Here is a 15,301-nt window from a genome sequence, read left to right on the forward strand (position 1 = left end):
TAATTTTGTAAATAATAGAACAACCTCTCTAAGGCCAAGTGTTTGCTAAGTTTAAGTACAAGAAAATGATGAATGAACAACAAATAAAAATTAGATACAATAAATACAAAGATATAGACTTTGAAGCTCTAAAAACTCTTGATTTTTTGAGAGAATGAAAATGTGGCTTATTAGCTCTTGCTCTCTTGATTCATCAATCTTCTTGGTGTGTTGGAGTGCCCAATTTATAGAGAAATTGAAGAGGTAGCTGTTGGAAGTGTTCGAGAGAAGAAAATAGCCGTTGAAAGCACCAAAAAGTAGTCGTTAGAATGTTTCCACCCAAAACCGATCGATCCCTTCCATGAGGGGATCGATTGGTTCATGTTTTAAGCCAATTTTTCTTTGAAAATCACGACCCAATAGATCCCTTCCATGAGGGGATTAATCCTGTCAGTGGCTAGGTGGTTATCTCTTGTTCTGCACTCTACTCACTAATTTGATCATATCTTGAGTTATACAAATCCAAATCACAAACCGTTTAAAGATTTAGAAACTAGACTTAAAGCGCTTTCTATCCATTTAAAGTTCATCACCTAATTCAATGTGTATGAATTATAGTGAATTTTCAAAGTTACACCTTGTGCAGTTTTTCTGACAACTGCAGAGTATCTAGTAAAAATTCAAAATCTTTTCTTAAAAAATTTAGATTTTGATTTTGTTTAATCCATTAGAAAGTAGACTCAAAGAGCTTTTCAACCATATAAAATTCAAATATTAAGACTTTGTGAATTAATACAAAAAAATAAACAAGTTCAGTGTTAGAAACTTTGTTCTTGTAAAATAGCTTTCTTAAGTTAATCTATTTCTCCAAACCAATATTATCAAAATTATATTAAGTCCAAAATGAATAAGTTCACTTTAAAAACAACAATTGGACTTTCATTTAAGCTCAAATAAATAATCTTTAAAGATAGATTTGGTTTGAAAAATATGACACTAAGAAAGGTTTATTAAACTTTGAAAATCATATTATTTATTTAGTATCAAAATATAAAACTTAAGAATATGTATTAAATAAATCCTTTTTCAAAATCTTGATCAAGTTTATTTAGCTTTAATGTTTTGTCATTTCAAAATAATGATCAATTCAAGGCTAACATGTTGGATTTGATACCTAAAGAAAAAAAATTTCTAATCAAGTACCTAAACTACATTTTCATGTCTTAATTTTAACCCAACCGTTAATATCATTAATCTTAAATGCTAACGTGGCATGAACATCCAATAAAATATTGACATATGTAAAAAACGTTTAGTCAGTGCTGCATCATTAATGCCACTTCAGCATTACAAGAAATTTTTTAAAAAAATCTAAAAAAATTCAAAAAGGTTTTTTAAAAAAAATCTATAAAACACAAGTTTTTTTTTTTTATCAATTCATTTAAAACATTTTCTATAAAAAAAAAACCTTTAAACACTCTCAACTACCAAGAACACCGACTATTCCCAAACTCAAAAATCAGTGGCTCACTATTGTGTTGACCACTGGCTACCATCCACCTTCGTCGACTGCCAATTGCCAGTATCGATTTAAGCCTAGATTTCACCTGTTGATTTCTTTCAACCTCTTATTTCACGTTTCGGCTTTAGTTTTTTCAAAAACAACCCTTAGAAGCCTAGATCTAACCTCAAAATTCAGTCAAAATTTTTTTTTCACCAGTTCTAGCTTCTTTGATGGCCCCCATCTTTTATTATATCGTTTCTCTCCTCAAAGCTCTCATACTCTCCAAAGATGTAGCCTAAAAACCATCCCAAACACCCAAACCTGAAACTCAATTTTAGTGTTAATTTTTTTTGTTCGACTGTTATTTTATGGTTCCCTTTTTAAGGATGTGATTTTTTTTTTTTTTTGGTGTATGGAATGTGTTATGACTCATTTTGTTATATGTTAAGAACTCAAGATTGTCGGTTATAGGTCACAAATTTTTTTAAAACTAAAGGGAAAAGCTAAAAAGGTACTGGAGATCGACATTGGCGTAGGCCCTAATCTTAAACACTATATGCTAAGAATAGTTTTTTTTAAGTCCAAGTTTTTGCTGTGGATCCTAACAAAAAGATAGAGAAGTATGCTTAGGCAACAGCAGCAGTTGGTTTGCCATCGAAAAATTTTCAATTCATAGAAGCTGTATGTATTGTTCCATGTTTGACTTGTTCCTAAAATTTATTTTATGATGATTGCTATATTTGTTGCCTAGGAAAACAAAAATCCTTTCTCCATCGCCTTTTTATAATACCAGATTTTGGATCATTATTCTATTGAAAAAGAATTTCAAGTTTTTTTTTTTACTTTTTTCACAATTATTATGCTTTTTTGTTTTAAAAAAATTGTTCTTTTTTTGAATTTGGGGACTATTGCATTTATCCAAGTTACAGAGGTTGTTCCATTAAATGATGCTTATGTTGATGTAGTTGTTGGAATACTTGTATTTTGTTCTGTTAAAGATGTTAATATGGCACTTAAAGGTAATTTAGTACTTCAGGTTTTATCTTCATCTAAGCTTTGTCAGTGTGAATTTCTCTAGCAAGTATTCAATGCAAAATATTTCCTTAGCTTATTTTTATCAGGAATTCTATAGAAAATTTTGGAGTTTTTTAGAACTTCTTTAGATTTTTTTGAAAACTTTCTTTTAATGTTGACGTGGTATTGATGATGTGACGTTGACTAGACTTTTTTGACACGTATCAACATTTTATTGGATATTCATGTCACGTCAATAGTTAGGGTTAATGGTATTAACGACTAAGGCAAATTAACATACACAAATATAGTTTAGGTACTTGATTAGAATTTTTTTGTTTAAGTATCAAATCCAATAAATTACAATAGTTTAGAGGTCAAATGGGACAATATCCCTATTTAAAAAAGGTAAGCTTGAAAACAAAGGTTTTGACTAGTTCATCACCCTAGTCAAACTTAACTAAGAGATATTCAAGAAAACTTAGCTAAATTTGGAACTAGAAGAAAAAAAAGGAATGAAAAAAAATGGGATACTCTTCAAGTGAGCTTAAGGTGTCTATTTATAGTAGAAGGTCATGGAAAGAGAGGATGAACCCACATAGTTTTGTTCTAGCTAAAATACATTTAAATTCAAAAGTGTTTTAGTTTAGCTAAGAGTGAACCACTGACTAGGAGAAATGGATATCTATGTGGCGATTGCATATCTTTGTTCTTAAATGTGATTAGTTTATTTTGGCCAAACTTGCTTGTTTGTCCATACCATGTCACTTGCATTTGAATTGTTAGTAGAGATAAAGAGGGGATTCAGCCATTTTGAATTTGTTTCCCAATCTTAGTTGATTTGTTTCACTTGAGTTCAAACTTTTTTCAAAATTTAAAAGACACTTCATGCACCAATCTTTTTGTCTTAACCAAATACTCATGCATGGTTTTGGGGATTCTTGGTTCGGCCTTGCATGTGGGCTTGGATCACTCTAATACTTGTCACTTTTACATGGGTTTTTGAATTTTGATTTGCATGCATGATTGAATGCTTGTCCATTACCTTTGCATGGATTCTTCACTTCATTCAAATCATTCAAAACATGCAAGCTCTTAAGCTTTTTTGGTCTAAATTTAGCTAGAATGTTCGATTTCTTCATGCATACCTATAAAACAAGAATTTAAGCATATTAGGGACAAAATATTATGAATTTAATAGAGATCACTAAAAATTTCAAAATTTTAAGGCAAAAATTAACCTAAAAAAACTCTAATTTCTACAATCATTAGTTGCTTCTCTAGTTGCACTAGATTTTATCATTTAGCATATGTAGTTCCAAATTGATCCAAAATTACTTTGATTCAAGCACCTTTGCCTCCTTCTCTTTATTTTACTAAAGTTTAACTATACATAAAAATTTTAACTAATTAGGAATATAATATACATTCATGCATATACATTAAAAAAATTGTTTTTTTCCTTTATCTCTCAAGATTTGAATAATATCATGAATATTAACATGTTAATATCTTCTTAAAAGTTTAACAACCATCAAAATAATTAATGATTACATTTTTAATTCTAGATAAATTTGGTTGTATAATGAACCATCATATATATATTTATTATATTTACTTTAATAATAGAACTTTTCATAATAAAACATTTATGAGTATATTTAATAATAAATTTTTAGAAGTTTATAATAAATTAAATAAAAATTTATTAATTATTTGATTAAATCTTCTGTTCACATAATCTCATATTTATATAATATATATATGTTTTGATTAAACTCTAATTACTGAAACTTAAAAAATTTATAATTCATTATATTATTAGAATCATCTATATTTGTATTTGGGGTGAGAGTATTTGCAAGTGTAATTAGAAACCGGTAAAACCGGCTTGGAGCACAGGGGAAGGGCCCGCGAAGGAGCTTTCCGCTGAATGATCCAAAAGACAGATTTTCAACAGAGAGATCTGAGCAAAGCAGCGAGTTGGGAAGAGACTCAGTCGAGTCGGTTGTGGAGGTGAGTCAATTAACCTCCGATTTAAGCCCTTCTTTCTCTGCAAAATTTCTATTTCTTTTGAAGCCAAATTGAAAGGGCAGAAAAAACGTAATCGATCAGGTGCTTCTCGAACCTTTATTCCGATTCTGCTTCGGGTACCTCAGCTTTGTCTTCCTTTTCTCTTTTTTTGCTTGAATTGTGTTTTTTTTTTCCTTGTTTGGTTGCTTAGAAAGTGAAGGAACATAAATGGAAGAGAAAGGAAGATGAATGAATATTTTTGGTTTTATTTTTGAAAAAATAAATGTGAAAATTAATTTAGTTTAAAGTAGTCAAATTTTTAATATTCAAACCAAAACGAGGGAAATTTTTGAAGAAATTCATGTTGAGGAACTCAAATTTGCAACATCATTTTTCTTTGGCATTTTTTGATGCAACCTGTTATGGTTAAAAGAGTTAATGGCTCTTTAGCTTATCCAAAAAAAAAAAAAAAAGAGTTAATGGCTCTCTAGCTTATCCAAAATAAATAAATAAATAAATAAATAAAAGAGTTAATGGCTTGTGTAATCATGCTATATTTTCTGTTAGATGTACCCTCAAGGTTAGATCTTGATTTGGAACAAATAAAAAGTTTGATCCTAAAACAGCTCGTGTAATCATACTACATTTTCTGTTAGATATATCCTCAAGGTTAGATCTTGAGAACAAATAAAAGTTTGATCCTGAAACGAGTAAAATGCTAAAGCTTTGAACCCATAGCTAAGCTCAATTGTTTATGCCTCTACCTTTAAGAGGTGACATCCAACAGGTTTAGGATTCAAATCCCGGCACTTGCAATTGCTTCTCCTATTCCGAGCCTCTAAGCTCATACCAAAAAAAAATGCCAAAGCTTTAATCATGATTTAAGCCATTAGCTTCCCTTTTTCTCTATTCAAATCCAACAACATTAGTACATTACCTCTCTCTTTCTCTCTGTGATTCAAGGCCTCATTCATCCCAGGTCAGCCCTACCTCTCTTCCTTTATTCTCTTATTTTATTTTTTATTTCTTTCCTGCTTGGCACAAGTTAATTGATTAGTTGGTTACTTGACTTTATGGGATTTTAACATTGTTATTTGTAACAGTAATTATACTTTTTTGTTGGTTGTTATGGATCTACTTAAATTCTTACTAACTAAATGAACTTTGCAACATGGTGAGAAAGAATGACCAAAAAAGAGATATGGAAAAGGTGAAAAAAGTGGAAGAAAAGGTAAATCTCGAGAATGATGACAGTGAAGATGATGATCCTTGGTGGTGATTGAAGCAAAAAGGGATCAAAGCTTTGTTTTTTCTATATCCATATTTGCGTTATTGGTACGTGTAGCAATTGGTCTTCATCCATATTCTGGTGCCAATACTCCCCCGAAGTTTGGGGATTATAAGGCACAAAGGCCTTGGATGGAGATTACTCTTAATCTTCCTGTGAAGGACTGGTATCGGAACAGCAGTGTTAACAATTTTTCTTATTGGGGCCTTGATTACTGCTTACCAGAGTTACATTCATGGGCTTTTCCTTAAAACCATTGATACTGACTCTGTCGTACTTTTTACTTCCCGAGGTCATGAGTCCTATCTTGGGTGGGTATTCTTTTGGCCTTTTCATTGTTTTTTCTTTTTATGTTTCTTAATTTAGTTGCAGGTCTCTGATTGTTGTTTTTGGGTGCATATGTAGGAAATTGCTAATGATATGGACAGTTTTATCTTCTGATTTGCTGATATTCTTCCCAGCAGTTCTTTATTTTGTGTTAGCGTATCATGCGATGTGGTTTGGCATTGGCGGCATAAGCGATGTAGCCTGGCACATTGCAATGATTCTACTAAACCCATGCCTGATCCTAATTGACCATGGTCATTTTCAGGTTTTGCTACCCCTTTTTTCCTCTCTATTTCTACTAAATAAGGAAAGATGATATTGGTTCCTAATATTTGTTTGGTTCTGTTGCAGTTCAATTGTATCAGCTTGGGTCTTACTACAGCTGCTGTTGCTGCAGGACTCTCTCAGAAGGATCTTGTGGCTTCTGTCCTATATTGTCTTGCTCTCAACCATAAGCAGGTGTGTTCTGGTTGAGGTTTTGTTTTATATACTGTTTTGCAAATTTTTAATTTTTCAGTTACCCAGAGAATTTACGTACTGTTGATCAAATTTGTGGTTTCTTGCATTCATGGACGGTTGATTGTCCTTCTCTTTAAAGCTCCTAGTCATATCTTGACAGCAACAACTTTAATGTCATAAAATTTCAAATATTTGATAAATGCTAATAATTGGGAAAGGAATGAATTTGAATGGCATATTTGTATGAGTAAATAATTTATGTAATATGTAAGGTACCATTGAAGATAACTTTTCTAGTAGGTATCAATTTCATGAATGACATATGAATATACTTTTGTAGAAATCACTGCTACAAGAAGTAGTGTGACATTTTCTTTGATTTGATAATTTGGACAATAATGGGAATGGGAATCCTTATGAGACAAAAATGCAAATGCAAAATAATGGAAAATGTAGCTATGATCCTTTTGCTGGACAAGACAAGGTTTTAGTATATCTTTTTGTGGTAATCTAATCTTCATTATTACTTGATTAGTTGACTTTGTCTATTTTAGTTAAGTCTCTTTTTTTTAGAACAAGAAGTGATTTGGGTAATTACACCAAATCCATCAAATATGTTCCTATTATGCGTAGGGAGTAAATTACTCCTTTGATTTGCTGTTCTAATGCATGAAAATTTTTGGTTTTAAGGTTGAGAACATTCAATCTTTAGCCTATATATTTTCATGCAATTCTAGCATTGTAATAAGGAAAAATATAGAAGAATAAAATAGTGTTATTCTAGAGATTTCTTCATGGTATCGAGCACGATCTAAACTTTTGAAAATTTTCATTCGAAGTCTAGCATGGCCGGCGGAAGGGAGAGCCCAGCGTCGAAGGTTACCTCTAACCCTGGAGCTAACGTTTTTCAATCATTGTAGAACATTACCACCCCTATTTAAACAGGTTCTTTAGCACAAAAAGGTAATTTTCTAAGTGCCTTGAGTGTAAAACTAGAAAAATCAAATTCATGTATTGTGGATTCAAGAGCTTCAAACCATATGATTGGGGATATATCTATATTTATTAAATATAACCCATGTCATGAAAACTTCACAATTCGAATTGCTGATGGGTCACTTTCAAAAGTAGTCGGTACATGTTCTATTATTATTTCCAAAGACATAACATTGGATTCTGTTCTGTTTGTCTTAAATCTAAGTTGCAATCTATTATCTATAAGAAAACTTACAAGAGACCTTAAGTGTGTTACTAAATTTCTTTCAAATATGTGTGAATTTCAGGATTTGGACTTGGAAAAAATAGTTGGCAATGCTAAAAGGTGTGTAGGATTCTATATCCTAAAAGCTAATGATTTTAAAAGACAATATCAGAAGACCTCTTGTGTAGTTTCATCCTCCAGTAATAATAAAGATAGTACTCTCATGTTGTGGCATTATTGGTTAGGTCATCCAAATTTTTTATACCTCATAAGGTTGTTTCCCTTTTTATTCAATAAAAATCTTAACAACTTTCAGAATGAAGTCTGTCAATTATCCAAACATACCTGTACCACATATCTTAATCAGCCTTACAAATTATTCCATCATTTTTCAATGACATACAGTGACATTTGGGGTCCCTCCAGAGTAAATAACATTATTGGCTTTAGATGATTTGTCATATTTATTGATGATCACACGAGGGTTACTTGGGTATTCCTTATGAAGGAAAAATCAAAAGTGGGCCAGCTATTCCAAAACTTCAACAATATTATCCAAACTCAATACAAAACCAAAATCCAAGTGTTGAGAACTGACAATGAGAGAGAATACTACAATTCAATCCTTGGATCAAATACAATGAGGCATGGTATAATTCATCAAAGCTCGTGTCAATACTCCTCAGCAGAATGGCGTGGCTGAAAGAAATAATCTACATTTGTTGGAAGTTGCAAGATCCCTCATGATGGTTGGCCATGTACCTAAGCATTTTTAGGGTAAGGTTGTTCTTATCGTTACATATCTTATAAAGAGAATGCCTTCTCGAGTCATGAAATTTCAAAGCCCTTGCCAATACCTTTTCGGTTCCTATCCTTACCTTCGAATCATCTTGTCTATTCCCATTAAAGTGTTTGGATGCACAACATTTGTTTTTACTAGCCAACAAAACCAAAGTAAATTAGATCCCAAATCCATCGAATGCATATTTCTCGGATGCTTCTTGAATAAAAAAGGATACAAGCGTTACTCATCAGTAACAAAGAAATTCTACCATTCCATGAATGTTACCTTTTTTGAAAATCAATCTTACTTTCCCAAAACTGCTATTCAGGGGGAGAATCCAATTGCACGGGAATATCAGCTTTGGGAAGATCCTATTACCGAACCACCAGACACTTCTCAAACTCCCTTTCAGATCCAAAACATCCAACCAGATCCTCTAACTCCCTTTGGATGTCCAAAACATCCAACCAAATCCGCCAACTCCTTTTCAAGTCCAAAACATTCAATTAGATTCTCCAAGCCTGAAGTCCGCACAAGGGAAAATAAACAAAGAATTGATTGTCTATTCAAAAAGACATAAAACTCAGAAGCATCTAAGAGAATGTACACCTTCAAAGCAAAACCAAGAATTTGAATCGAACCAATACAGGTAACTCTTATTGAATTTGATTCAATTGAATCTTTTTATAATCTTAATCAACCGATTGCTTTAAGGAAATGTGTGAGATCATGTGCTTAACACCCAATCTGTAATGTGGTTTCTTATGAGGGTTTATCACCCAATTATCGAGCTTTTGTTACCACACTAAAAAATATGTAGATTCTCAATAAAATTCATGAAGCATTCATGCAACCAAATTGGAAAATGACTGTTTTGGAAGAAATCGAGCCTTAGAAATGAACAAAACATGGAAGATTTTAGAACTACCCAAAGGGAAAAATCCAGTTGGGTGTAAATGGATTTTTACTGTCAAGCACAATGCAGATGGAAGTATTAACAGATTCAAAGTTTGCCTTGTTGCAAAAGGATTTACTCAATCTTACGGTGTTGACTATGAGGAGAGATTTGCACTGGTTGCTAAACTTAATTCAATCCGTGTTATTATCATTGGCAGCAAATCTAGATTGGCCATTCCACCAACTAGATGTCAAAAATGCATTTCTTAATGGCAACCTAGAAGAAGTAATTTATATGGAAATCCCTCCAAAATTAAAAAACCAGGATAATTCTAGCAAAGTATGTAAATTGCAAGAGTCTTTATATGGTTTCAAACAATCCCTACGTGTATGGTTTGATAGACTAACAAAAGTTGTAAAGAAGTATGGTTTTTCCCAATGCCAGATCGATCACACCATGTTTGTCAAACATTCACTTGAAGGAAACATAGCCATTCTTATTATTTATGTGGATGACATTATTCGTAGTGGAGACTATGTGGAAGAAATTAGCAACAAAAGAACCTCCTAGCCAAAGAATTTAAAATCAAAGATCTGGGACGCCTCAAATATTTTCTTGGCATAGAGGTAGCTCGCTCAAGGATTGGCATCTCTGTTTCACAGCGTAAGTATGTCCTAGCCTTACTAAAGGAAATTGGAATGTTTGGATGCAAACCTGCTGGCACTCCTATGGACACAATGAATAAAGTAGGAATGGAGGAAAGAAGTCCACCAATAGATAAGGGCAGATAACAAAGATTTGTTGGGAAACTCATCTACCTCTCTCATACAAGACTAGATATTGGTTTTTCGGTTAGCATGGTAAGCAGATTCATGAACAACCCAACCAAGGAACACTTGAGGGTTGTGTATTGAATCTTACAGTACCTAAACAAGAGTACTGGCAAAAGGTTATTTTTTAAGAAGACATCACGCCAAAATGTTAAAATTTACACTAATGCTGATTGGGCTAAATCTGTTACTGACCAAAGATCAACTACTAGTTATTGTACCTATGTGTGGGGAAATTTGGTTACTTGGTGAAGCAAATAGCAATCTGTGGTGGTTGGAATTAGTGTGGAAGTTGAGTTTAAAGCTATGTCTCATAGCATATGTGAGGGAATTTGGTTGAAAAGGTTGCTAGGGGAGTTGAAGGTTTCTGCAGAAGAATTCATAAAGACGTTTTGCAACAACAAAGATGCCATAAGTATAGCAAAGAATCCTGTTCATCATGGTAAGACTAAACATGTGGAGATTGATCGTCACTTCATCAAAGAGAAGATAGAGGAAGGAATTGTTAGATTAGTTTATACTCCCTGATGCCTCCAAACTATAGACATACTCGCTAAAACAACCTCTCAAAAAAACTTTGAGAATCTAAAAGTGTCATGATTGACATCTACTACCCAACTTGAGGGAGAGTGTGGAAATCTACTCTTCATTATTACTTGATTAGTTGACTTTGTTTATTTTAGTTAAGTCTCTTATTTTTAGAATAAGGAATGATTTGGGTAATTATACCAAATCCATTAAATATTTTCTTATTATGTGTAAAGGATAAATTACTCCTTTGATTAGTTGTTTTAATGCATGAAAATCTTGGGTTTTAAGGTTGAGAACATTCAGTCTTTAGCCTATATATTTTTATGCAATTCTAGCATTGTAATAAGGAAAAATATAAAAGAATAAAATAGCTTTATTCTAGAGATTTCTTCACTTTTAATTTTTAATCACTGATTCCCATATTACATGGAAATTTTCAATGTGTTAAGAACTTGCATTAAATTTGACCAAGTATGGCCATTTGTACAAAATACCCTTTTTTTTATTAGCATATTTTTATTGTAGGACACAACGAAGCTGTTAGATGTTTGAGAGATTATTATTAGAAACTATTCACAAGTTGTTTGCACATTCTATCTTGTCATGCGGACAAATTTTATTTTTCATTCTTGATGATATACATCCAGCTATATTCCTGCAACCTTGGATTATAGATTTATGGAATGAAACTTTGGTGATGACCATTATGTTTTAGTTCCGATGATGAAGAAGGTTGTGTTAGGTTTCCAGTTGTAATATTAGTAGTTTTTCTTGTTATGGGCTGAGACTCAAGCTCTAGGCTTGTGCGGCTCTAGGACCCGAGCATGAACTCATCCGGCGTTCTAGATCAACCTAACTGTCATGGTTTACACCCTTGTGAGGTATTGTCTGTTTCGGCCCCCTTGGCCTCATGGTTTTGTCTTACAAAAGACATCTCACAAGTTGAAGGTGGTGTGAACCCTTATATCCCAAGACCAACTCTAGTGTACAGTCGATGTGGGATTCAAGGCTCTTTTCTAGAACCATGACATCCTCCCCCACTCCAATGAAGGCTCACCATACTCGGTGGCACATCGATAGTACCCTTAGAACTGGCTCTGATAGCACTTGTTAGGGTCTGAGAGTTAGGCTCCAGACTCGCACAGCTTCAAGACATAGGGATGGCCTTTTCCGTGTTCCAGATTAGCCTAACTGTCAAGGTTCACACCAACCTCTGAGGTATTGTCCGCTTCGGCCTCCTTTTGGACCACTTGTCACGGGCCGACACTCAAGCTCTAGGCTCATGCGGCTCTAGGACCTGGGCATGGACTCATCCGGCGTCCCAAATTAGCCTAACTGTCTTGGTTCACACTAACTTGTGACGTATTGTCCGCTTCAGCTTCCCCTTGGCTTCACGGTTTTATACCACAAAAGGCGTCTCACAAGAAGAAGGTGGTGTGAATTATATGCCATGACCAATTCTAGTACATAGCCGATGTGGGATTTATGGTTTTTCCCCAAGACCGTGACATCCTCTCCCACTCCAACGGTGGCTCATCGTCCTCGGTGGCACATCGTTAGTACCCCCAGAACGGGCTCTGATACCAACTGTCACGGGCTGAGAGTCAAGCTCTAGGCTTACGTGGCTCCAAGACGCGGGGATGGACCCTTCCGCATCTCAGATCAGCCTAACACAAGGAATGGTGCATGGACAGGACTGCAGGGCTTGGCCGCCCAATACATTGCAAAACAAAAGGGCATAGCAAGTGTGTGAAGAAAGGCTAACAAAATAACAACTGAATCTTAAAAACCCAGCAAGCTTAACTAATATTCAAATTTGAATCATGGATGACCTAATCCTTTTCAAGAATATGATCTGGTTATATGGCTTTCATTTGATTTTTCTTACACTTTGCTTGGTAGGAAGCATAGAAAGTGGTATGGATAAAAAAACTTTTAATTTAATGGATATATTTTATAACCACTTTACTACTTGTTAGCTTAACAATTAGATTCAACATTTTTCCTTCATACCAAGCAAAGCCTTGTTGAAACTCTTTAGATACACTAGCACGAGGGCTATATTTCAGTTAAGAAGCAAACAGAGGATATGCTAATAAATGAAAAATATTGCTGAGATATTCAACTGTATCAATTAAATTAACATGAAAAATCAATATCTCCACTTACAGTTTATTTGTTATTTACGCTCTATAAGATGTTGGTGTTTATTTATTGATTTATTCTGGATTAAATTTTTAATATGGATCACCCTATGGATTTTATGTTTTACAGATGAATGCATATTTTGCAGCTGCTTTTTTTAGCTATCCATTAGGTAAATGCCTGAGGAATAAGAATCCACTGCTTGAGGTGTCAAAGCTGGGATTTATGGTTATAGGAATGTTTGCCATTGTCTGATGGCCATATCTTCATTCAAAAGCTGCTGCTTTGGGTGTAAGTGGCAGAATGAAATTCTTCTCTCTTTTTCTTCTCTTTTCTCCCCAAATTTCATTACCACCTAATTAACTTTCTGTTCTTTTATGACTTGCTCTTATTAATTTTAATAGCATAGTTCTCTTGCCAGTTTTTCTTTTTATTGTATATTTGTCTAATATATGTAGAATACATGGTTGTCCCTATTGAATAGATGTCCCTATTTTAATTACCTTTTCAGAACTATTTACTATTGAATACACATGTATTTATGGGATTTATTTGGATTGGCAACTCTCTCCGTTATTGTTATTTATTTTTTGGTCAAATGAGTGGCCAGATGCTTTTCTCAATATATAATCATATTGCATCTAATGGGTGTAGAACAAGCATTCTAGTTGAGATTGGAACTCAAGGGGAAAAACAGTTCTTGAGATTCATCCTTCGAAGTATCCCATATTGTAATAATCTTGTGCTGGAGAGTATAATTTTCTGAGAGGACTGAATGAATCTCATGGATCATTCCCATCAGGGTGGATAGAAAAAGTTCTAACCCCCATTATTTTTTGTTACATTCCATTTATTAGAAGTGACACATCATATTTATTTTATGGAATTGAATACTGAGTTACTACACCTGTGCTGCTGCCAATAAGTAGCTTCAATCTTGCTTAAAAGAAAATTTTCGTATTGGTTGTTAAAAAAAGAATAAGGTATTCTAGACATTTAAGAATGATATTGCAATTTCCTGTAATATTGCTGCCTGTTGCAGGTTCTATCTCATCTTGCTCCATTTGACAGGGGGATATACGAGGATTATGTTGCTAATTTTTGGTGCGCTAGTTCAGTTCTTGTGAAATGGAAAAAATTATATACTACACAATCATTGAGAATTTTTAGCCTTGCTGCTACTCTTTTAACTTGTTTACCCTCAATGGTTCAGCAAGTGCTTGCTCGAAGCAGTAAGGGCTTTCTTTATGGGTTGCTGAATGGTTCTTTCTCATTCTACTTACTCTCATTTCAAGGTATGTATTTCCTTTCAATTTTTCATCCGGCTAGCACTTTTTCTCCCTAACAGTTCTCAGCATCGTTACTTGTCATTGAAATATGCAGTGCATGAGAAGTCTATTCTGCTTCCGCTTCTGCCTATTACCCTGCTAGCTCTGGAAGAGCCTTGTTCTTTGTTATGGTTAATGCATTTTGCCATGTTCTCTATGTTTCCTCTTTTACATCGTGACAAACTGGTTCTAGCATATATGGCTCTTTATGCTCTCTTTATCCTTCTCTATTTTGCACCTGGTGGGCCAGGTGGAAGATGCAATGGCAGCAAAACTCTTGATCATAGCCAAAAGACCAAGAGAGGCACGGAATTCATTTCTTCCATTGCTTTCCACCCACTTGCAATGACCTTTCTCTGTTTGTGCTCTCTTATTCTGCATGTTATTTACGTAACTATGCGTCCTCCAAATAAGTATCCTTTCCTTTTTGAAGCAGTGATTATGCTTCTCTGCATCTCTCAGTTTGTTTTATTTACTCTTTACTTCAATTCAAAGCAATGGATGTTGCGGAAACATATTGAATCAAAAGATAAACAAAAGAAGCTTATTTGATTGTTCATGAATATTAACTTTATGAGAATTACTTCAGCTTTTTATTGAAATGTGGCAGCAGACTCATTTGTAAATACTTGCTTGGTGATCATGTGTATGTTTTTTGATTAATGCGTTTTGAATATGTTAGAACTTATGCTCAGCTTTATATATATATATATATATATATATATACAAATGAAGTAGCAGCATGGGAATAAAGAAAGGGATTGCAAGTATTAAGATTTAAATTTCAGATTTATTGAATGTCATTTTTTAAAAATGATTGTATGAATCACTTAAATTAAAGTTTAAATTCACTTAGCTTGTTTTTTTTTTATCTAACTTGTGTTAGCCAACGATCAGATTCTCCAACAATCCAGGTTCATTAATTTCCTTCCTTTAGTTTGTTGAAGGTTAGATGTAAGAAAAAAAAATGTAAGAAAGTTAGTAAGATTATATTGGGTAG

The 15,301-nt window shown here is 33.6% G+C and overlaps 1 pseudogene across 1 annotated transcript; it reads left to right on the forward strand.

The window, feature by feature from the left end:
- The first annotated feature begins 5,698 nt into the window (after window positions 1–5,698).
- On the forward strand, window positions 5,699–14,926 carry LOC111313233 (putative dolichyl pyrophosphate Man9GlcNAc2 alpha-1,3-glucosyltransferase; annotated as a pseudogene). Its single transcript, XR_016332512.1, has 6 exons — window positions 5,699–6,109; window positions 6,204–6,390; window positions 6,477–6,584; window positions 13,103–13,264; window positions 14,016–14,268; window positions 14,357–14,926. The product of XR_016332512.1 is annotated as a putative dolichyl pyrophosphate Man9GlcNAc2 alpha-1,3-glucosyltransferase (transcript).
- Window positions 14,927–15,301: the final 375 nt, after the last annotated feature.

This window comes from Durio zibethinus, chromosome 23 (genome assembly GCF_047325235.1).
Source record: "Durio zibethinus cultivar Kanyao isolate XHJ-2024 chromosome 23, ASM4732523v1, whole genome shotgun sequence".
NCBI classification, from domain to species: Eukaryota; Viridiplantae; Streptophyta; class Magnoliopsida; order Malvales; family Malvaceae; genus Durio; species Durio zibethinus.